Source organism: Oryctolagus cuniculus, chromosome 12 (assembly GCF_051225735.1).
Source record: "Oryctolagus cuniculus isolate XC-2025 breed Fujian yellow rabbit chromosome 12, ASM5122573v1, whole genome shotgun sequence".
Classification (NCBI taxonomy): domain Eukaryota; kingdom Metazoa; phylum Chordata; class Mammalia; order Lagomorpha; family Leporidae; genus Oryctolagus; species Oryctolagus cuniculus.
The window spans coordinates 39,715,292-39,740,908 of NC_142878.1; the positions used below are offsets into that span (position 1 = coordinate 39,715,292).

A 25,617-nucleotide genomic window follows, 5' to 3' on the forward strand; every position below is an offset into this window, starting at 1 on the left:
TGAAAGTCAGAGTTACACAGAGAGAGAGAGAGGCAGAGAGAAGAGAGAGGTCTTCCATCCAATGGTTCATTCCCCAATTGGCGATGGCCAGAGCTGTGCCGATCCGAAACCAGGAGCCAGGGGCTTCTTCCAGGTCTCCCATGTGGGTGCAGGGGCCCAAGGACTTGGGCCATCTTCTACTGCTTTTCCAGGCCATAGCAGAGAGCTGGATTGGAAGTGGAGCAGCCAGGACTACAACCAGAACCTGTATGGGATGCCGGTGCTTCAGGCCAGGGCTTTAACCCACCGCGCCACAGTGCCGGCCCCCACAGCTAAAGTTTTGATACATGCACTTTTTTGGGTTTTTTTGGTTGTGACTTAAAGAATCATGGAGTTTATTTTTGATAACTCTTTGGCTGTTGTCCTTGTGTGTTCAGACAGCACCATGTGTGTCAGTCCACATCAAGATAGGCCATTATGAAATGCCAGACTTCTAAAATAAAGGTTTGGAATCCAAAGGGTGGATAAATGCTGCTTTGAGGAGGTTTAAAAAAAGAAGAAAGGTGTTTTATCACATCCATCTGACGAGCAAATGGTCCTGGTAAGAAGGCACACAGGCAGTGGTCTGACCTTCCCTAGGTCCTCCGACCACAACGGCTCCTGTGACCAGGAGGCCTAGCTACAGTCTGTGGTCCGACGCATCCACATACACTTTCCCTGCCCTTGGCTGAACTCCTGAAGATGGGCAGCTTCTAAGAAGGCCCCTATCTTCACTAACGAAGGAGCGAGAAAGGGCACAACCAGTGCAGAGTAAGAAACTCTTGTTTCTTCGAAGGAATTGGGGCTGGACCATTTCTACAAACTCTCTCTGCACTCTGCATTAATCATCAGGCAATCACGGGCGAGGTATTTAAGCTGTCAAGGCTGATGCTTCCCCTTCTGTCAAACAGGAGTCAGAAGGCACCTACTTGATGGAGCTGCTGTGAGAATTAAATGAGAAAGTGCACATCCAATGCTTGGCATAACTTCTCACACGTAGTGGCAGGGCCTAAGTGGAAAATATCATAGAATACTAATAATGAATACAGTAATAAATCCAAACCCAACAGTTTCTTGGGTGTAAAACATAAAATCAAGACACAGAAACTCACATTAACTCTTATTTCCATTCACTTATATATGAGAGTACCTCAAAATAGTTGTGGTAAAAATGGAATTAAAAGATAAACTTTTTACGTGCAAAAAGTTTTGAAATCAATGCATAAAAGCAGCCTTCAAGGGGCCAGCACTGTGGCGTAGCAGGAAAAACCACCCTCTGCGGTGCAGGGATCCCACATGGGCACCAGTTCAAGTCCTGTCTGCGCTATTTCTGATCCAAATCCCTGCTAATGTGCCTGGGAAAGCAGCAGAAGATGGCTCAAGTACTTGAGACACTGTACCCATGCAGGAGACCCCAAAGAAGCTCCTGCCTCCTGGCTTCAGATCAGTTCAGCCCTGGCCATTGTGGCCATTTGGGGAGTTAACCAGCGGATGAAGATCTCTCTCTTTCTCTCTCTCTCTCTCTCTCTGTAACTCTACCTTTCCAATAAAATAAATAAATCTTCAAAAAAAAAAAAAAAAAGAAATCTTCAAAAAAAGTTCTTGAAAATACATATATGAGGAAACTGCAGGGATTACAAAAAAGAAATTTTCAGCAAAATAGTTTTTTTTCCAATTTGAGAGGAAGACAGAGACAAAAAGAGATATAGAGATGGAGAGAGTACTTCCATTCACTGGTTCACTCCCTAATGCCCATAAAAGCCTTGGGGTTGGGCCAGAGTTGAAGCTTGGAGTCAAAGTTCAATCCAGGCCCCCCATATGGGTGGCAGGAACCCAATACTTGCATCATCATCACAGCCTCCCAGGGTCTGTATTGTTAGGAAGCTGGAGGCAGAAGCCAGAGTTGGGATCCCAAACTCAGGTACACCAATGGCAAACATGGCCATCTTAACCACTAGGCAAATTCTCACTCCTAAACTTTTCTAGGCATAATCTGAAGCACCCTTATTTTAGAAAATTTAGATTTAAATAAAATTTCTATGGGTAATAATAATCTATTGATTTATCCCAATTTTACCTTGGCAATATTGTCAAACAAAATCTAGGCATTTAAAGTCACTTTCCTTTAAAAGAAAGCCCAAATATTTAATTATTTACTGAAAAGACAAAGTTTACAAATTCCGATTTCTTCTTACCTCCTGAAAATACACCACTAGTGATATTAACAGTGTTCCCTTATGGGCCCATTTCCACTCAATATCAAGACATTTCTAATAGTCAAGCACTTGAAAGCTTAAATTTTAACTGAAAATAATGATTCAAATGACATAAAAACCATTTGAGCAAAACCACATGGAAACACAATGCCCTAAGAACTGGAAAGCAGAGATGAAAACAGTACAATGGGAGAAACCTTAGGAGGAATTTAGTAATTAGCATAGGGGAGGAAAAAGCTTTTCCTCTACTGTCTGAGTCTGTGGTCTGTGAATTAAACTGACAAAACATAGTGTAACATTAGAAAAGGCACACACACTTTAGTAATGTTGACATTTCATATATGGGAAGCTTCACAGAAAATAAGAAAATTCAAATCACCAGCTGTACTCTGGGGCACACTTACCATTTTAACAAAGGGCAATAAATAACGGAAAGGAGACTAGACAAAGGAAAAGGAGCTGGGCTCCTGGGGGGGGGGGGGGTGAACTGTGAGGAGGTGAAAAGGGAGTGTATGATAGATGAGGTTGCTTAGAAAAGTTGGTTCTATAGTCTGCCTTGTACCCTCTCAGGCCTTCCTGATATGGGAAAGGGGAACACTAATACAAATGGAATTTTCTATCACCTGTACAAGGGGTAATGGATGCCCTCCGTGAAGGCAGAGGACTTTCCTGTGACTGCTGTTTCTCAGTTGTCTTCAGCTTAAAATAAGCTTTATAACAAAGTGACATGTGTTGGTGTGGCATGCCCTGGACCCCTTCACAAAAACTAAGGACTCAGGACAAAGAGAAAGGTTACTGGGAACAATAAATGTAGATAAAATCATTTTAGCTACACATTTGGACAGTAGTCTAAAGCAGAAATATTAGACACTCTCTAGATTGGATATACTAAAAGAAAGGAGATCTTATGAAGGTGAAAAAAAAATCTGATTTCAGAAATGCAAAAAAAGCTACATTGTTTCAAAGATTTGTTTTTAGAGAAAGTCTACTTTTATACTGTTCATGTAATCTTTTACTATAAATTCAAAAAAATTGGGAAAATATTTAATGGAAGGCTAGTAACAAAGATACATATGTAGCATGTAAATAAATTTTACATTTGTCAAATTTAATGTATACAACATCAAAATTTAAGGATTCTGGCCCTTAACAAGAAAAGATTTAACACGACTTGAATGCAACAATTCCCATATCGAGATTAAGTGGAACTTTTTTTTTTTAAGATTTATTTATTTTACTTGAAAGTCAGAGTTACACAGAGAGAGAGAAGGAGAGGCAGAGAGAAACAGAGGTCTCCCATCCGATGGTTCACTCCCCAATTGGCCACAACAGCCGGAGCTGCACCAATCCAAAGCCAGGACTTCTTCCTGGTCTCTCACACAGGTGCAGGGGCCCAAGGACTTGGGCCATCTTCCACTGCTTTCCCAGGCCATAGCAGAGACCTGGATCAGAAGAGGAGCAGCTGGGACTAGAATCGGTGCCCATATGGGATGCCAGCACTGCAGGCGGTAGCTTTACCCGCTAAGCCACAGGGCCAGCCCCTAAGTGGAACTTTAAAATCCAAGTGTTAAATGCAGGCATTGTTGCACACCTGGTAAGCCACTGCTTGCGATGCTGACATCCCTTACTGGAGTGCCTGAGATCGAGTCTCATCTCCATTTCTCATCCAGTGTCCTGATAGTACACACTCTGGAAAGTAGCAGATTATGGCTCAAGTATTTTGGTCCCTACCATACCCATGGTTGACCAGACAGAGTTCCTGACTCCTGGCTTCCCCCTGATCCAGCCCTGGCTGTTGAGATAGTTTGGAGAGTGAACCAGCAGATAAAAGATCTCTCTCCTTTTCTCAGCCTTCCAAATAAATAAACTTATTTGGAAAATAAAATTAAATAAATCCAAATGTTAGATGGGCCACTAACAACCCGCTAAACTATAGGTTCTATTCTCACCATTGATAAACAGAACTAAACAGACTCTGAAGTTCTCTCCCTCATGAAATTGTGTTTCAGTTTAAACAGATATGGCTTTTGTTAAGATTCAGATCTCTTTTACCTTCAATCACAGTTTTTAAATCTCCATAAAATAGTTGCATTCGTCATGATAGAATTAAAACAAACACTACCACCACCACCCCGCCCGCCCAGTCCTTTTCTCAAAGAAAAACATTACAGGTATTTTTAGGTTCCTAAAATCTTATAAAATCAAAATTCCGGGGGTGAGCATTGTGGTGTAGCAGGTTAAGTCACCATTTGGGACATCTGCATCCCATATTGGAGTTCAAGTCCTGGCTACCTCATTTCCGATCCAGCTTCCTGCTAGCATGCCTAGGAAGGCAGCAGAAGATGGTCTAAGTGTTGGGGTACCTGCTACCCACATGAGAGACCTGGAAGGAGTTCCTGGCCCCTGGCTCCTGGTTTTGGCCTGGCCCAGCTCTAGCCATTGGTGACATTTGGGGAGTGATCCAGTAGATGGAAGATCTCTCTCGCTCTGTCTCTTCCTCTGTTACTCTGCCTTTCAAATAAACTTTCAAAAGAAAAAAACAATTCTGAACATTTTAAAATATTACAATCTCGGGCCGGCGCTGCGGCTCACTAGGCTAATCCTCCACTTAGCGGCACCGGCCACAGTCCCGGGTTCTAGTCCCAGCTGGGGCGCCGGATTCTGTCCCGGTTGCCCCTCTTCCAGGCCAGCTCTCTGCTGTGGCCAGGGAGTGCAGTGGAGGATGGCCCAAGTGCTTGGGCCCTGCATCCCATGGGAGACCAGGATAAGTACCTGGCTCCTGCCATCGGATCAGCGCGGTGCGCCGGCCACAGCGCACTGGCTGCGGCGGCCATTGGAGGGTGAACCAACGGCAAAGGAAGACCTTTCTCTCTGTCTCTCTCTGTCTCACTGTCCACTCTGCCTATCAAAAAATAAAATAAAAAAAATTACAATCTCAAGAAGCGGTAAAGTTTTTAACCAAATTTCAAACACTTGGTTTCCACTGAATTATTAAAACAGTGATTGAAATACTATTTCAAAAAACAACAGATCACTTTTTACGTTTCACAAACATGTGAGTAGTAGCTCAGTAGACATCTGCATAACTCAGTTATTTAATTCCTAAGGGACCACTATCACTCCCACAGACACCAGAATTAAGGATGCTATTATCAACAGTGTTCGGAGATGCAAAGTGATCCCACAAGCTTTTCCAATTATTCTTTTCCTGCAAAACTTCAAATCTATACTATCTCTTCTGTATCTTACAACAAAAAAATCACGCTACTGTGTTAAAGTTATAGCCCCAAAACATGCAACAGTGCTGGTTCTCAAAGCACATTTTCCTAGTCCTTGAGAGCTGGAAAAGCGAGCGCCAGCATTGTGGGCAGTGCTCCAGGGTCACCGTTCGCTTTTAAACAGGGCTTTTTCCAGTTCCCATTTTGTGACCCTCTCTTTTCGGTCTAGTTATTACAGGCCTCTTCTAAGTGCTACCGAATAGGAAATCACCATAACGACAAGTGGAAGGGGAAGAAACCATTTTTTCAAAATAACTTCACAATCCACCTGCAACCGGAGCAAAGGCCTGGCTCTCGGCTCTCGGGGTGTGGGGCATTTAGAGATTTCTGAGAAATCAGTCAGGCTTCCCTCCCCGCCCCCCGCCGTGGGGATCCGTGTTCCCTTTTCAGCTCAGTCATCATCTAGCTTTGACTGGTCCATGTCTGCTTTTGTCCACTTCTGACCTCCAGGTTCCTGTGAGGGACATCTTTGTCTCACTTTTCTTTGGTCACCGAGTTCATGTACCTCAATAGGCTCAGTCTTGCAGTCCATTAACAAGAATTCTCAGCTCAGCCCTGGGCCACCCAGAAACCCTGGTTGCCTGTTCTCCCTGAATGGCTTCACTGGTGGCCCATTCACATGTGCTAATGTCAGAAAAAAGGGTTGAATGGGATGTCGGTGTACACTATTGCCCCGGCAAAGTGACTGCACTTCCCACAAAGCTTCCCCTGGGGTGACGTTAAGCAGAGTTATCAAGGGGTGCCATGTGCTGCAGGCTGAGCAGGGCCTGGTGCTCCCCGCATGCCCACAACAGGTGGCACAGGCAGCCACTCCAACGTGAACCCACAGTGCAAAGTTCACGGACACTCAGTCCTCTCTCCAGCTTCCAACCTGCAGAGAAATGTGCAGTCATGCCTCCTGCTCCTCCCGGCTTGCAAGAGACATTTGGGCTGGAGAGGGAATGGTTACTGGAGATTTTAAGAGAGTTCTTGAGAAGTTTCTTAAGGCTGTTTAATTTCCTCATGGACATCGAAAAGCAGTTTTTCTGGACAAAAGGACAAGAAGGCCATTTTAACTCAGCAAAGGAGCATTATTATGCAAAACAGAGGTCACCTTACAGCCCCCTGCTGCTAATTCTCCAAAGAGAAGATTTTTGAGCTGCAGGTCAATTATGAGGCCATGATGACCAATCCAGTTCAGCAGTCCCTCCTCCGCTAATAAGGGCAAATAGAATGGAAAAGAAGAGGAAGGAACAGCCCCTGATTCTCTTTCCGAGTTTCTGGGAAGAAACATCCAAGGAACCAACAAGTCAGCATGTTCATCATTATTCTTAAATTCACTTGAAGACCCCTGGGTAGCTGAATACTGCACAAGTACACAGTATTCTCACACATGAGCCTCGAGGAATAGCCCTACGTTGTTGTCATACTGTCATTGGAACTTGTTAGCAAGAAGAACCAGGACCACATTCTTCCAGAGTCCTGGCCGACAGCCTCGCCCATCTCAGAGGACCCAAGAATCTACTTAGGTACCATCAACATAAAGAAAAACTACTTTAGCTCTTCAACTCATGCAAAACTATTTTTCCCTTTCCAAATGAACAAATAACACCCAAACAAGTACAGCTTATCTTATCATCTCAACTAATTTTTTAAGAGCTTTGTTGGAAAAAAGAGGCCAAAGTACACACGGTGCGCGCACACACACACACACACACACGCGCGCATGTGCACGTGCACACCCACAATGCAATTTCTTAGTTTAAATAAAATCTGGTTCCCCAAACTCATGCAAATGTTTAAACTCTAAAGTTCTATGTTAACGCTTGGATTAAGGGTGGAGACTTGACCTAATAATGGCAGCTGGGAGGTCTTTAGGACAATGGGGGCTTGCCCTCAGAATATAATTCTCAGAGGGGTGGTCAGATATGAAGAAGGTGCTCACTGTGTTGTCTCGGCTTCCTGGTTCACCATGTGATTGTCTTCTGCCATCTTCCAGCCTCACAACATGCCTGAACCAATGGGGTTACCCAGTCTTAGATTGTGAACCTCCAAAACTGCAAGCTGAAACAAACCTTTTTCCTGGGTGGAGTGTGTTTGGAACAATAGGTAATGTGCTACTTGGGATGCCTGCATTCTATGGTGGAAAGACTGAAATGGTGGAATAATTTTATAGTGGAACAAAAGCTCGGCTTCCAATTCCAGCTTCCTGCTAATGCACACTCTAGGAGGTGAAGATGATGGCTCATCTGTCATGGGTTCCTGACACCCACGTGGGAAATCTAGATTGAGTTCTGGCTCCTGGCTTCTACCTGGCCCAGCCCTGACTGTTGTGAGAATGTGAGTGAACCAGCAGACAGAAGATCGATCGATCTCTCAAAAAAATAAAAACAAAAATAAATTTAAAATAACAATTTAATGTTTTTAAAAATACCTTATTTCCTACCTAAGTAGCTCCTCTCAGGCATTTTAGTTAAAATAACAAAAAGTGGGCTGTTACACAACTCAACCCATAAGAAAGTGATTTTTGAATATTCTAGAATGCTAAAGCTGGAGAATTCCACATCTCCTACCTGATTCTTGACCAGGGGCCCTCCTGGTATTTGATTATGTCAGAACACCATGCTCACTATCAGCTGTGCTAGCACAGCTAGGACTTCAGCGTCAAGGTGACTACTGCACAATCCTGTCACTCGCGTATGTGAAAGCCTGATGGTTAATAAGATTCAAGGTTGGCGGTCCTCAGGCCAGAGCCTCTTACAGTACTAAGTCATTTTTCTTTTTTCCCATGAAGGCATAAAAAGGAAGGTTTCTCCTTCACCTTCTGACTTTGGTATGTTTTTTCCTACATTTTTCTTCATATCAGCTGAATTATAAAGCAAATAAAGGAGATCTTACAAATGATCTATGACTTTTTTGTAATGTCAAATTTATTTCTTTCCTCTAACTTTCCATAATGGACATTTTTCTTGCACTCAAAAACTCTTTTAAATAAGGAAACTAATCCTCTATATTTTATTCCGCAGAAATGGAATTTTATGTCTCATTTCCTTAAAAAATTAAATATCTGTATGACATGTTAGTAAGGGAAATAACTGGTTAATTTGTAAAAACAAAATCCAAATTAGTCAATCAGAAAAAAAGTTCTTTTCTCCTCTCTCCATAATTTCCCCCCTCATGAATCATACTTTGCTCAAAGCTATTTAAGAGGTAAATATAATTTTTTTTAATCTATGGCTTCTTTGGGGACTGATATGTCTACAGCCATCACCCCTCTAACAAGAGAATAGTTTGCTGGCTTTAAGTCCTAATCCAGGAGACTACAACCATGTGATGCCATAGTTCACCCATTTTGGTTATTTTGGCAAATTGTGGTAGGGAAGGACAAGTGTTTTTCTCTCACAGGTCCTCAGTTCGTGGCTGACAGCCCTATAGCCAGAGACAAATTAACAAAAGAAAAGGAAACAGGTATTTGGCACAGCCATTAAGATGCTACTGGGACCCCTGCATCCCATTTCAGAGTGCCTGGGTTTCATCCCTTGCCCCACTCTCAAGTCTAGTTTCCTGCTCATGCACACCCTGAGAAGCAGCAGATAATGGCTCAAGTACTAGGATTCCTATTACCCAAATGGGAGACCTACATTGAGTTCCTGGCTCCTGGCTTTGACCTGGCCCAGCCCCAGCTATTGCTGGCATTTGGGGAGTGAACCAGCAAGTGGAAGATATCTCTCTCTCCCTCTCTCTTCCTCTCCCTTTCAAATAAATAAAAATAAATGGTTAAAAATGAAATCTAGACAGTTTTTAAAAATGTATGTCTTAAAAAGGCAAGAGAAAACCACACAAATATATCATAAGTTCTATATGAAGCAGGAACCTTCATTAAGAAGTGAAGACTTGGCCGGCACCATGGCTCACTAGGCTAATCCTCCGCCTGCGGCGCCAGCACCCCAGGTGCTAGTCCTGGTTGCTCCTCTTCCAGTCCTGCTCTCTGCTGTGGCCCAGGAAGGCAGTGGAGGATGGTCCAAGTCCTTGGGCCCTGCATCCGCATGGGAGACCAGGAGGAAGCACCTGGCTCCTGGCTTTGGCTCGGTGCAGCACGACAGCCGTAGCGGCCATTTCAGGGGGTGAACCAATGGAAGGAAGACCTTTCTCTCCATCTCTCGCTCACTGTCCACTCTGCCTGTCAAAAAAAAAAAAGGAAGACTGAATGAATTTTACTGAAGGGAGGAAAAGACAGTGTCAGTTATTTCCTAACTGAGAAAATCATACACTTAAATGCTATTGTGGAAGAATTTCTAGGATTTAGCAGAAATTCCTTTTGTTGACCAGCCTGTGTTTTTCACTGGAGATAGACAAAGGTCAAAGTCACTCTCCCAGTTTCCCTAAGGTTGGTGAAGAACCCTGTACAAGATTCTCTTGGTGTTGTCTTCAGGCTTTTAAAGATGGTATATGCAGGCACTGCAGGATGGGACCATATCTACCAGCCCTCGTCCAAGCAACATCTGCCCCCCATTAACCTGCAGGCTTAAAACTCAGCGAATCTTGTGTTTATCAGATTTTAACTCCAGAAATTCACTCACTCAAACTTACCACCTCTTTTCAAAAGATTGACTGAATTAAGAAGTTGGGATGTAGCAACATTCCAAACAAGAAGGAATCATGACATTGGCCCTAATTCTTCCTTGAGGGCTGTAATGGTGGGGAGAGACCGGTGAATCAGTAAAGGCTTCGTTACTTTCCTTCATCTACACAGCCCAGTTCAGAAGGCAAAAGGATTAGATATCTAGCACAAAGTACAAAGAGAACGCAGATCGTATCCAAGCATTATTACAGATATACAAAGTGAGCATTCTCTTGTGTATTGTTGTTATTGTTACTGTTCCTGTTACAAACAAATATTCTTTATGTAGGAAAAAAATTTAATTGTATATTTCGCCTTTCTTTTTTGCCCCTGGAGTAGAATTAGTTCAGCATTGTGTGGACTCCTCTAGTAAGAAGCAAATCCCTTCATTGAAAGAAAATCTTACTCCAAGCATCCCGTGCTCAGCTGCTAAATAAAGAGAACTAGCTGAAAAAGATGCAAAGTAAGTGTTTTAGTTCAATTCAGCTAATTCCAGATATGCACACGGCTGGATCTGTATCACGGAGCAGCAACACTACTTAGATCTATTCCTTCACACGATGACTTATTTCTCTCCTGCCTACCAGGCTTCCCAAACAAGGGTCCAGCTTTGTTGTTTTGTTTTTTTTTTTTTTTTCCGCCAACAGATGACATTTATATTATAGAATCCCTTAGCATATAGCAACATACACATAGAGCATGATTTGTAAAGTGAAGTGTCAAGGAAGCAATGTTGTACACAGATTTTAATTATCTGTGATGGAGAAAGGTCAATTACGCCAAGGTCCCCAGCAAACCTACCACGGAGTGACCCGCTGCTTGTTTGTCTACACCTTCAGAGCTGCCATGAGCTGCAGACGCCATCTTCCCGGACTGCCTTTGAAGTTGTAATGTTTTTGCACTTCAAAGAGGTACCCAGACAATAGTAGCGATGAAGAGTGGGTCCTATTCCCCAATTCAGAAAATGTTACACATATTTATGAGCCTAAATGGCTTTCTGTGTCATCGTCAAAACCTCCTTCACCGAAGGATTAAAACTAGCTAAAGTAGAGTAAATTGTACTCCGATAGTCTATTAGTTAAAGACTTCGACATAAAATAGTCAGTGAGGAGTCTCGGTGCCAGCTGGTTGGTGCATATCCTTATCAGGGATGTCACAGAACTAAAGAGCGGGGCCCTTAGCAAAATTCTTTCAAATCAGCTACTACCTTCTTTTCTTAATTCTTAAGACTCTACCTTCAGCCAGTGACCCTTCTGTCCTCTTGAATTCCATCAGTAAGCATTGCAAAGCTCTTGGAGTCACTCTGTGCCATAAACCAACAGTTCTACGTAAGATTTCTGTATTAAAAAGTCAACAGTTGTAACTTCACTGCTCAGCACAATCATCCATATCAAAAGGCCTGGTAAAGTTGGCAATCTGTTAATAATTTAAAAATTAAGCCATGACTGGCACCTAAATCTCAAAGCCAACACCAGGTTGAATGAGAATCGTGCAGAGCCCATCAGACAGTGAGTAAATACTTTGCTTCTGTCCTCTAGTCCTTTTTGTGTGGTTACCATGGTGACCTGTTTTTGTGGGGGTAACTTGGAATGTGTAAGAATTTGCTGCAATTAGATGCTTGTGTCCTATTGGCCCGTATGAGGGAGAAAGTAGTAAAACTAAACTAAAAAGAAAGAAAAGAGAAGGCAAGGCACTGATGAGTGTGGACAAAGCCAATGCACACTTTAAGAACCAGAGAAAAATGTTGCAAACCTAATTATCGTCCAAAACTATCTTCAAAGTCATTCCTAATAAAAATGCCCATGTCTTCCCACCTGTGACATTCCACTCTGCATCCTGTAGCCTGAGACTTCTCACTTTCTTGACTTTCCAGTCTCTCCTTGGCTGTAACACCCATATTGCACTTTATTTCATTTTTGGTTTATGGCTACATCTTATCCTTTTTGTAAGACTATAAAAGTCCTTCAGGCAGGGATCACAGCTACTTTTTTTTATTTACAGTGAACATGACATTCTTTTATTTGTCTTAATTTGATCAACATTGTTCATGAAATGTATCCATGTTTTTTTTTTATTTAGTAAATATAAATTTCCAAAGTACAGTTTATGGATTATAATGGCTCCCCCCCCCATAACTTCCCTCCCACTCACACCCCTCCCATCTTCCACTCCCTCTCCCATTCCATTCTCATCAAGATTCATTTTCAATTCTCTTTATATACAGAAGATCAGTTTAGCATATATTAAGTAAAGATTTCAACAGTTTCCACCCACATAGAAACACAAAGTGAAAAATACTGTTTGAGTACTAGTTATAGCATTAAATCACAATGTACAGCACATTAAGGACAGAGATCCTACACGAGGAGTAAGTGCACAGTGATCCTGTTGTTGACTTAACAATTTGACACTCTTGTTTATGGCATCAGTAATCTCCCTAGGCTCTAGTCATGAGTTGCCAAGGCTATGGAAGCCTTTTGAGTTCGCTGACTTCAATCTTATTTCGACAGGGTCATAGTCAAAGTGGAAGTTCTCTCCTCCCTTCAGAGAAAGGTACCTCCTTCTTTGATGCCCCATTCTTTCCACTGGGATCTCACTCGCAGGGATTTTTTTTTTTTTTTTTTTTGGACAGGCAGAGTGGACAATGAGAGAGAGAGAGAGAGACAGAGAGACAGAAAGGTCTTCCTTTGCCATTGGTTCACCCTCCAATGGCTGCTGCGGCCAGCGCGCTGCGGCCAGCGCACCGCGCTGATCTGATGGCAGGAGCCAGGTGCTTCTCCTGGTCTCCCATGGGATGCAGGGCCCAAGCACTTGGGCCATCCTCCACTGCACTCCCGGGCCACAGCAGAGAGCTGGCCTGGAAGAGGGGCAACCGGGACAGAATCCGGTGCCCTGACCGGGACTAGAACCCAGTGTGCCGGCGCCGCGAGGCAGAGGATTAGCCTAGTGAGCCGCGGCACCGGCCGGGATCTTTCATTTAGGTCTTTTTTTTTTTTTTCTGCCAGAGTGTCTTGGCTTTCCATGCCTCAAATACTCTCATGGGCTCTTCAGCCAGATCTGAATGCCTTAAGGGCTGATTCTGAGGCCAGAGTGCTGTTTAGGACATCTGTCATTCTATGAGTCTGCTGTGTATCCCACTTCCCGTGTTGGATCATTCTCTCCCTTTTTGATTCTATCAGTTAGTATTAGCAGACACTAGTCTTGTTTGTGTGATCCCTTTGAATCTTAGACCTATCAGTGTGATCAATTGTGAACTGAAATTGATCACTGGGACTAGTGAGATGGCATTGGTACATGCCACCTTGATGGGATTGTATTGGAATCCCCTGGCACATTTCTAACTCCACCATTTGGGGCAAGTCTGATTGAACATGCCCCAAATTGTACATCTCCTCCCTCTCTTATTCCCACTCTTATATTTAACAGGGATCACTAAGAATTAACAGGGATCACCTAAGAATAATTGTGTGTTAATTACAGAGTTCAACCAATAGTACTAGAACAAAACAAAAAAAATACTAAAATGGATAAAGTATTACATTGTACATCAACAGTCAGAACAGGAGCTGATCAAGTCACTGTTTCTCATAGTGTCCATTTCACTTCAACAGGTTTCCCCTTTGGTGCTCAGTTGTCACCGATCAGGGAGAACATATGATATTGGTCCCTTTGGGACTGGCTTAATTCACTCAGCATAATGTTTTCCAGATTCCTCCATCTTGTTGCACCTGCAATGCCTGCATCTCATACAGGCACCAGTTCGAGTCCTGGCTGCTCCACTTCCAATCCAGCACTCTGCTATGGCCTGGAAAAGCAGTGGAAGATGGCCCAAGTGCTTGGGCCCCTGCACCTGTATAGGAGACCCAGAGGAAATTCCTGGCTCTTGGCTTCATATCAGCTCAGCTCCAGCCATTGTGGCCATTTGGGGAGTGAACCAGCAGACGGAAGACCTCCCTCCTTCCCTCCCTCCTTCTATCCTTCTCTGTGTAACTCTGACTTTCAAATACATATATACATACATACATACTAACTTGGGGCTAGGTTAAGCCACTGCCTGAAACACCAGAATCACATATGGATGCCAGATCAAGTGCCAGCGGTTCTACTTCTGATCCAGCTCCCTGCTAATGCACCTGGGAAGGCCACTTAAATGGCCCAAGTGCTTAGGGCCCTGCACCCACACATGAAGACCCAGAGGAAGATCCTGGCCTTTGGCCTGGTACAGCTCTGGCTGTTGTGGCCATTTGGGGAATGAACCAGTGGATGGAAGACCTCCCTTCTTCCCCCTGTTAATTCTTTCAAATAAATTAAGTAAATACTAACTTGTGACAGGGTGGCTTTAAGCTTAAGGTTTTCCCACAGGAAAACCTCCCTGCCTGGGTGGTTAGAGGTTATCTTGCTTGGTTGCTTCAGAGCAGGGAGTGTTCCTTAGAGAGAAACAAGTTCTAGATATCGGTCTGCTCCTCCGGCTGTAACCGGCGTATCTCTGGCTTCTGTACCTCTGCTTGCTTGATAATGGCCAAGGCCACCAAAATGTAGTTCCTGCCTCTAAAAATCCCCACCACTGCAACTCGGGACTGTCCTCTCTGGACTTGCTCTGTGAAAGGGAAGTCACCAATTGGCTAATCAAGACTCTTAATTTGACCTCCAAAATCTCCCTGTGTTTTTAATCTGTGCATCCCACAACTAACTAAAAGGAAAATAAAATCATTTCTAGGATAAAGCAACAAAGTCAATTCATTACCCACATCACTATGAGCAAGACAGGAATATAAAAATGATAACGCACATAAACATTTAATTTATGGGATAATTGTATAAAAATAACACTTTTAAAGTGTAGCCCAATCTTGATAGTATTTAACCTTATTTTATGTATTTGAAAGGCAGAGTTATAGAAGGAGAAATAGAGGGAGAGAAAGAAAAGGCTGGGCCAAGTCAAAACCAGGAGTTTCTTCCAGATCTCCCACATGGGTACAGGGGTCCAAGGACTTGGGCCACCCTCTACTATTTTCCCAGGTGCATTAGCAGGGAGCTGGATAAAAAGAGGAGCAGCTGGGGCCGGCACTGTGGTATAGTGGGCTAAGCCTCCACCCGCGGTGCATCTCACATGGGCACTGGTTCATGTCGCAGCTGCTCCTCTTCTGATCCAGCTCTCTAATGGCCTGGGAAAGCAGTAGAAGATGGCCCAAGTTCTTGGGCCCCTGCACCTGGTGGGAGATGGGGAAGAAGCTCCTGGCTTCGGATCAGTGCAGCTCCAGCTGTTGAGGCCATCTGGGGAGTGAACCAGCAGATGGAAGACCTCTCTCTCTGTCTCTCTGTAATTCCACTTTTCAAAGAAATAAATCTTAAAAATTAAGTGGAGCAGCCGAGACTCAAACTGGCATCCATATGGGATGCCAGCATGGCCAGAGGTGGCTTAACCCCTTATACCACAACAACAGCCACTATAATATTTTTAACTCACATTTTAGTAAAACAAGAAAATGAAAAATCTACTCAGAGATTTGCTGATTACCTCAAAGAATTTCAAAAGAACTTTCATATTTAAAGATGCGTTTTCTATTTTCTTTTACAAATAAACAGATGTTCAAAATTTGCTTACCTATTTTATGATGGAAATAGACTATGTTTAGCAAACTACCTTGTGGATTTTTTTAGAAGACTTTATTTGAGAGAGAGAGAGAGAGAGAGAGAGAATCTTCCATCAGCTGGTTCACTTCCCAAATGCTCACAACTGCCAGGGCTGAGTCAGACAGAAGCCAGGAGCCTTGAACTCCATCCCCTTGTCCCACGTGGGTAGCAAGGGCCCAAGTACTTGAGTCATCTTTCACTTCTTCCCTGGAGCATTAACAGGTAGCTGGATTGGAATTGGAGCAGCCACGACTGGAATCGGCACCCGTATGGGATGCCAGTGCCACAGTCAGCTGCTTAACCTGCTGCACCACCATGTGGGCCCCTAACAGATTCTCTTAAATAAACACCTTACGTGGCCTTTCAGAGTAAAAGCTGGAATTTAACAGACTGAGGAAGTAACTGCTTTTCTTTTATTTATTTATTTTATTTATTTATTTATTTTGACAGGCAGAGTGGACAGTGAGAGAGACAGAAAGGTCTTCCTTTTGCCGTTGGTTCACCCTCCAATGGCCGCCGCAGCCGGCACATCACGCTGATCAAAGCCAGGATCCAGGTGCTTCTCCTGGTCTCCCACGCGGGTGCAGGGCCCAAGGACCTAGGCCATCCTCCACTGCCCTCCTGGGCCACAGCAGAGAGCTGGCCTGGAAGAGGGGCAACCGGGACAGAATCCGGCGCCCCGACCAGCACTAGAACCCGGTGTGCCGGCGCCGCAAGGTGGAGGATTAGCCTAGTGAGCCGCGGCGCCGGCTGGAAGTAACTGCTTTTCAAGAGAAACATGTACAGGCAAAACTTTTCAAAATGGCAACCCTTCTTTATGTGATTTCCTTGCCAAAAACAATGTATAAGTATAGTTCCCATAATTACACACTCAATGACATGAAAATAAAAAATTTCTAACTTGTCTGAATTTTTTTTCTAAAGATTTGTTTATTTGAAAGGCAGAGTTACAGAGAGGTAGAGAGGTAGAGAGAGAGAATCCTTCATCCACTGGATCACTCCCAAATGGCCACAGTGGCCGGAGCTGGGCTGATCCGAAGCCAGGAGCCAGGAGCTTCTTCTCGGTCTTTCATGTGAGTCCCTGGGCCCAAGGACTTGGGCCATCTTCAACTGTTTTCCCAGGCCATAGCAGAGAACTCAATTAGAAATGGAGCAGCTGGGTCTCAAAAAGGTATCCACATGGGATGCCGGCACCACAGGCTGCGGCTTCACCAGCTATGCCACAGAACTGGCCCACTTGTCTAAAATTTTATAAAGAATTTCAACAAGTATTTACTATTGGTGTTAAAAACATTGAAGGTCATATGCTTTAGTTCACAAGAACAACATATTGAAATAAAGGAAGATGAATTTTATTAAAAAGATTAAATAATTGGGTGGCACAGGAAAATAAAAATTATGTTTTGGCAATAGCCAATGAGACAGTTCTACTTATTTTTGAGATACCCTGAGTATAACTGCTACATCAAAAGACTGAAATAAACTGAACTTTATATCATTACATCCAAAAGTTATTTAAAAGTAAATATGGATACTTAAACACATTAAAAAAAATAGACTAGCCCTTTTCATTTAATATTTTGAATGAACTACATTTTTATTGTATATCATTCTGCTAAAAATTTCTGTTTTATGTATGTTAACCTAGGTATTGAGTTTGCATGCTCCAAATATTCTCATAGATACCGCACATATATGAACGGTGGAAATGCTGAGTGAGAACTGTTGAATGGTCTAGAGTTGGGAAGTAACATGATCACATCTGTGTTTCAGGAAGTATGTTCCCAGGGGCCTGCATTGTGGTATAGCAGATAAAGCTGCCGCCTTCAGTGCTGGCCCAAGTGCTTGGGCCCCTGCCACCCATGTGGGAGACCTGGAAGAAGCTCCTGGCTCTGCCTTTAGCCTGTCCCAGCCCTGGCCACTGCAGCCATTTGGGGAGTGAAATCGCGGATTGAAGATCTTTCTCTTAGTCTCTCAAATAAATAAATCATATTTGAAAAAGAAAGTATATTCCAGAAGCAGTAGATAGCCATGCACGCTTGGAATGAGTTGAGCTAGGACACTATTTTGACAATCCAGAGAAAAATTAGTCCTTAACCATCACAGCAGTGATGGAGGCGAGCTGTGGAAAGCTGCTAAAGTGAACAGAAGTAGGAAACTCAGCTGTTTCTAAGAGTCAGGGAAGACTTGAAATGAGGGAGATTTGACTCCTCATTTTGAGCATACGTAACTTCATTGATAGAAGTGAATTCGCCAGGACAGGGTCTCCCAGACAGAAAATGCCCGCAAGAATAAGAGATTTAGGAGAAAAGCAGATAAACCTTCTGAATCTGCAATGCTTCTGAGAGATAAGTGTTGATGTCAGAAGGCTGGACTTACAAATATGAAGTTTAGGGTTGTTGGCTTGTATGGTGACCCCTTATTGCTTTGCTAAGGAAGCCTGAAAGCTGATTATTGTTCCTCCCTTTTTCATGTGAGAGAAGGGCTAGCTACACCATCCTGTTAATTGATACTTAAAATTTGAGCTTTAAAATTCTCCAAGCTCTGGAATTTTTTCCGCATGTGATGCGGTTAAGGCATTTCTCTCTATACTCTATTTTTGCGTTGCATTTTGGCACCTAAGGACAAGACTTTGCTCCTAACCCTATCTTATTTCATCTTGCTCAAGTCAACCTATCAGTCAGGTTTTCAATCTCTCCGCCAATAGTGATCACCATCAACCACTTCAATCATCCACTCCAGCCTTCCAGCTTCTGTTCATTAAAAAATTGGTGTAATGCCTTTTTCCTAACTGCCAGGCACAAGTCATTGAACCAACTGGCTCATGGCACCCTAACCTGCATATCCATGACTTCATGATGCTGTCTGGTTTTGCTGTCATTTCCTCTTATACATTACATTTGTAATCCTACTTAGTCACTTTACATCGTCTCACCATATTGGAAGTACATTAAAAAAAAAAAAAAAAAAAAAGTCTGTCAACATCTGAGGGCTGTCCAAAGTTAACTTTCTCATCTATGAGAATGCCTCTGCTGATTCAGAGTCATGCAGCGAATATTCTTCGGCACCTACCACATTCCAAACTGTTTTTTTATAGCCTTCACTAGAGTTTTAATATTTGTCTGTACTTCCTTCATTTAAAGTCCCTTTCTAGATACTTCAAGTTTTGTTCAATAATGAAAGCCATTATATTTCCCATTATATTTTTAATTGGTTGGTGGAAATGTAGAACTCTGTTGATATTTTTGTTCTTTTGTTGGATTCTGTCTAGCAACCTCACTGAACTCCTTCATTAATTTTAATAGTCTGTTGGCTAAGTTTTCTGTAGGAATGAGATGTCTAGTCATCTGAGAATAAGGACAGTGTGGTCTCTGTTTCCAGTCCCTGCATTTTTACCATGTCTTTCTTATCTCACTGCAGTGGCTCAGACAGCTACTTTTGTAATACTTCACCCAGCTCCTTCCCAGTAACTTACTCTACATAGATCAGGAGACCATCCATCAGAGCACACAAGAGCCTCTACTTTTTGGAAAAAAAGTTGAGTTTTCCAGAACTTCTCATTCTCCCTAATATGTTTTTAATTCTCAGTCCAACATTTTTCTTCAGGATTTTCTATAGGAGATTATGTGCGCATTGCATGAGGTAATTGAAGACGCAAAATTCCCCATTCTGAGTTGTCCAACAGATTGTCAGATAAGGCCTTGATGCTAGAGAAAGGTAATCAATGAGATTCTATTTGAATCTCAAGACTTTGTTTTTGCAGCTGTAAACACAGGTTAATTTATTTCTGGTATAGATTTATTCTCATCATACCATCATCTTCAGAGTTGCCCCTTTAACTGATTAGTGGGGAAAAAAGTACACTTCCCCTAAGGGCGACATGGATAACAATGACCTTAGCAAGATGCCAATAAAATCACATAATGATGAGGAGCCTGGAACCCACATCCACTTGGCATGCTACAGGTAGACCAGAGTAAAATCAGGAATCGGCGCTTGACTTGTACTTGTGTGAAAACATATCATAACTTTGTTATATAATCATTGTGTCTTTCCAAAAGCACTGTACTCCTGTCCTAATGAAACCATTTCCAGAACAAACATATTTGGTCATTTAGGCACATTAGACATTGCTTTATGAATCCATTGTTGTAAGTTACTTTTATATATTTCATCATGCTAATTCTGTGTATTATTATGCTTTTTGCTTTGCTTCACTGTATTTTAATGTCTATTTAGCCAGTGACACTGACCCCAAAAAAGATTCGGCACATATTTGGAATGGACTACCACTTAGAATTAAGAACAAAAAGTTTGTTATCGAACTAAGAAAACTGTTGTAATATTAGAGACAAAAATATATTTACTCTGCTAGTATATGCTACTGTATTCATTGTGCGGGTAAAGAAAAGAAAAACTATGTATATTGCATGTGTTTATATACTGCAAATATTTGAGCAGAATTGAAAATAATTATGGAAAAAATGCCATGTTAGGAGCCAAGATACTCACCCATTTATTTCTGTTTTGTTTTGTTTTTTTCCAGAGAGAAGATTAAGGGAAAAAATGCTAGAAAAAGAAAAGGGAAGTAATTTATACTCTATACTTAAAAATGCATTCTACGTGAATATGGGGGTCATATTTCATTAAGTTATGACACTGCACTCTTTCTGTCCTTGCCAAGTTTTATTGCCCTACCTGAGGGGGTAGGTTCACTCATCAAGCCTAACTACCACTTCTGTGTGCACTCAAAAATGATGATCACATCAAGAAAGCAGAAAGTGACACCACTTCTTTACTGCATTCATCCTGAGGTGTGTGAACTGTTACCCCAAGTTTTTATCTCAGCTGAATTGAATTTAATTAATCATTGGTAGCATTAAATAGTTTCCCAAGAGGAACCACAATGTGACCAAAAGGATAAAAAGAAGTCGCATGAAGAAGCGAGGAGAGCAATGGACATATAGTGGTAAGCACAGAGCTAGCTAAAAGCACTAAAAGCAGCAGTATTTACAGATCTCTCTTCTTCAGCCTTTTCTAGTGTAACAAATCCAAACAGTGTTATGCCTTCTGCTGCTTTCCTCCACGTAACAGATGCTGAAAACTTTCATATCAGGTTTCCAGCGCCTACAACGGGGTGCGGGGAAAGAAGCTGGTTATTATCCCTAAACCCATTGAAATTGCATTTGTGGCATCAAAATGGATTTTTTTTTAAAGCAGGATGTTGGATTGACAGTAAAGCAGCTGCCCTGCAACAAACGAAAGCAAAAATTAATAAGAGACCTTAGCCAAAGAAAGACTATTGGTTTTGCACACCCAGAGCAAATTGGCTGGATTTAGAAGAGCACACTTTGATCTTTTGCAGACTAATTACTGCTCTGTGCTTTGGCTGTTTTGTGCATTAGTTACCCTTCATACAGGACCGCAACTGCCATGGCGCACAGCTGTAATACAAATGACAATTTGACATTCAGTAAACAAAGCATGGCAAGGGTCATTCTCTCAGCACAATAACTGCATAATACAATTTTAGAATGCCTTTTGTATACAAAAAATGACACATTTTAAGGCAGTTTTGAACTCAGAGTAGGCAGTCAAGGCTGTTTGTAAAGGATAGAGAAATTGCTCCCAACTCTGATCTATAAATATAGATTGAAACAGTTTATTTCAACACTATAGAAATGCCTAGGAATTTACATATTTACAGAAAAATGTTTTTTAGAAGATGGTTTTTCATTTGTCCATCAGGTTAATTGGGAGCAGATTTCTTACGTAGCTGTTTGCAGTAGCAATAATGGCATTTATTCAATATGATTCTGGATTTTCTCTCCTAGGAAAGAGTACAGATTTTATAGAGTACTTTATATAAAAATAAACAATTTTACATTGAAATGCTATAATTGTTTTCAAAATATGATGAAGTAATGTTTTCAAAAAACAATGAAGTATTCTATTTTCAACAACTACCAATTGAAGAATTATTTAGGGATCATTATAATTACTAAGGCATAAATCCCTTTCTGCATAATAAATATATTTAGTTTATAAGTAAGTTATCTCTACGGGGCATGATTGAAAATAGTTTTCACAGGAGTCCCCACTTATTGCCAATTTTGCTTTCCACAGTGTTAGCTACCCATGGTCAACCATGGTCCGAAAATATTAAATGGAAAATTCCAAGGATAAGCAATGCACAAGTTTTCAACTGGGCACCATTCTGAGCACTGTGATGAACTCGCACCATTTCAGCCCAGCTCCACAAGGACGCGAGTCATCTTTTGTCCACTATATGCACGTTGTATGTGGTACCTGTCCAGGTAGTCACTAGGAGGCACCGTGGTTATCAGATAAGCTCAGGCATCACAGTGCTTCTGTTCAAGTAACCCTCATTTCCCTTAATAATGACCCCACAACAGAAGAGTGGCGAGGACAAGGAGGGCGTTAACAAAGAAGGACAGATTAACTCTGCTCTTGCGTAGCAACGCTACAGGGTATTTCGGAAAAGCACAGCGTCTGCTAGGGGTTGGTACCAGTTTCAGGCACTCACTGAGCATCTTAGAATGTGTCACTGGAGGATGAGGGGAGACAACTATGTATTTTACATGGTTTTGAAAGTCACTAATAAAGTTGCATAATAAGTTGTCATCAAAAAGCTAAAAAATGGACCAACAGAACCGAGAAGTTTTCATATTGTAATGCTTCACTCAATTTGTATTTCAACCAGTTTAAACTTTAGGTCTATATAAACTTTACCCAGTTTTTCTGTAACAAACACATTTATACAACTTCAAAGTATCTATACTTAAAAAGTCAAAGGGCTGGGGCCGGTACTGTGGTGTAGCAGGTAGAGCCACTGCCTGCAGTGCCAGAATCCCATATGTGTGCTGGTTCGAGTCCCAGCTGCTCCACTTCCGATCCATCTCTCTGCTATGGCCTGGGAAAGCAGTAGAGGATAGCCCAAGTCCTTGGGCCCCTGCATTCATATGGGAGACCCAGAAGAAGCTCCTGGCTTCAGAATAGCCCAGCTCCAGCAGTTGAGGGAGTGAACGAGGAGGGAAGCTCTCTCTGTCTCTCTGCCTCTCTCTAACTTTGCCTTTCAAATAAAAAATATTTTTTAAAAAAGTCAAAGGGCAGGCCGGCGCCGCGGCTCACTAGGCTAATCCTCCGCCTAGCGGCGCTGGCACACGGGGTTCTAGTCCCGGTCGGGGCACCGGATTCTGTCCCGGTTGCCCCTCTTCCAGGCCAGCTCTCTGCTGTGCAGTGGAGGATGGCCCAGGTGCTTGGGCCCTGCACCCCATGGGAGACCAGGAAAAGCACCTGGCTCCTGGCTCCTGCCATCGGATCAGCACGGTGCGCCGGCCGCAGCGCGCCGGCCGCGGCGGCCATTGGAGGGTGAACCAACAGCAAAGGAAGACCTTTCTCTCACTGTCCACTCTGCCTGTCAAAAAAAAAAAAAAAAGTCAAAGGGCTTATAATAATTCTACTGTTTAATGATGAAATATTTCATATATAGAAATCAAAGAAGGACTTGTTGAACACATTTCTAGCTAGACTGGGCAAAAAAATTAAAGAATACCTTTTCTGCTTTATTTCTATCTTAAACTTTTGAAAAGAAATTATTTAGAGAATTTGATAGTACAGGGCATTGAACCAACGGTTCAGTAGAAATTGGAAAAAATATTTATCCAGGATTGATCGATGGCCAACAGCAGCAGCCAAAACAGTGCATCAGAGACAGGAAATACTGAGCTCCTCACTCGAGGACGCCCCTCACTGCATATTATGCTTCTTCTCAGTCATCATTTCTCTAACTGCTCTATGAATTATTTAATTTTCTGACCTTCAGGGCCTCCACTATTTGCTTTCAAAACTTAGCCTGATACATCCTTCACATGCGCACACAAGGCTGTTTTCTAAATGCCTGTTTTTGTCTGGCTCACTTACCTTTACCTACCAGAACAGCTCTCCTAAGGGGAAAAGGAAAAAAAAGTAGCTACCTATTCACATCAAGCGACTTGAGAATTCAGCACAATAGATTTTTACAATATGTTTAGGAGAGGCCCAGAGCTACATTACCAAGCGCCACGTGGAAAGGTAGATAAATGTATAGAGATAGAAGCACAGCTCAGCCAAGTGGATTGGAGAATAACAGAGAATCTATAATGCCTTCTACTTCAGCAGCAATCAAAGTCAACCTCTGCAAATTAATCAGTCTGCAAAATACCAAGAACGGAGAAAAGAGGATATTGATTCCTGGAGAAGCCACCTATATTTTATTTTCCCATTAAAAATGATAACAGAATGCTATTCTAAAATATGAACATTTTCCCCCTGAAGTAGAAAACAGACACGTTCCTTTTGGCTGCTACTTGTAAAATTATCTCAAAATGACTCTACGAAACATTTACCTCTATTTTAATTTTCAACTAGGTATAGAATTGCTAAATGAACTCTTAAAGCCTTATTTGCCAAGCACATTTTTCTCAAGGGTTTAGGAATTTAGTGGGGACTTGGGGTTTAGGAATTTAGTGACGACTCAACAGAGTGTGTGCGTGTGCGTGTGTGCGTGTGCTTAACCACCATTAATTATTTAACGCCCCTTTCCCTTACTTGTTTCCTAAGTCCTACCTTCAGATTTGCCTATTGGCCACAAAGCAAAAAAGGAATTAAGAAATGTTTTTTATTTTTTCTCTGCCAGATAGAAGTTTTCTGGTTAAACCTTTGAATTAAAGATCCCTTCCAACACTCCTTACTCCAAAGTTTGAAAGATCTATGTTCAATGGCCAATTGAAGCCAGGAGCTTCTTCCAGGTCTCCCACATGGGTGCAGGGGCCCAAGCACTTGGGCCATCTTCTACTGCTTTTCCACTCACATTAGCAGGGAGCTGGATCAGAAGTGGAGCAGCCGGGAGTTGAACGGGAACCCATGCAGGCAGCAGCTTTACACGCTACGCCACCGTGCAAGCCCCGAGGTAGAACTTTTCAGAACAACAACTACTACAACAAAAATCGCAATTCTTGAAAACAAAAATTAGACTTGATGTAGTGGTGGAAGCTATTTTCCAGAATATTTTCTTAACAGTCCCATAAAATAATGAGGAATTCTTTCGGGTGCTCCACAATCAGTCACAGCTGTGTGATTGAAAGCCTGTTGAGTTCCCATCTCCCCTTCTCCCCCACCCCAGAGATTAACCCTCTAAGTGTGTGCTTTGGGGGTTATTACAGTCACATGTTCTGCTTTACATTAAACACATAATTAAAAGGAAGCCATGCATACATAGCCACGTGCCTAGATCAGAATGGGACAATAGAGGGGTCCACATATGCCCCCATTTCCCAAAAAGCTCTCAGAATATTTTCCATGCCCAGGAAAAATTCAAACTTGTCAATTAGCTCAGTTGCAAGCAGATACCTTCCCAGCGTAAGCACGTGGTTCGCCACTAGTACCAGCGTGGCTGGGTATGAGCTAATGGCACCGATTGTCATCTGCCTCCCAGAATCCCCCAAAAGCAGAGCAAGTTCAAAGGTCATCGTGAGACTATCACCAACGTGACCTCGCTTCCTTTTGGCAAGAACCTAACTATCCACAGGAGGAGAGAAAAAGCTTCTCAACCTATGGGTGACATGTGAGTGCTTTCAGGAAATCTCATAAAAAAAAATTACGCAACCTATAATGGGGCTTTTAACCGCTCCCCAAACCATTTTTCATCTCCCTAAGGTTGGAGGTTGCCAGGTATGCTTTTTAAATGGATTTAACACTCGCTGGTCACGGAGAAGATTAAAGGCACAAACGGCTAAAGCTGGGTGGTAAGACTCCCTCCAAAGGCTTCACACCATCGCTGCATTAATGCTTTCGTTTCATTTCCCTGCAT

At 42.5% G+C, this 25,617-nt stretch overlaps 1 long non-coding RNA gene across 2 annotated transcripts in view; it reads right to left on the reverse strand.

Moving 5' to 3' along the window:
• The window catches only part of LOC149123007 (uncharacterized), a 207,774-nt gene that overhangs the window by 175,932 nt on the left and 6,225 nt on the right, over positions 1–25,617 (reverse strand). The window lies entirely within an intron of this gene.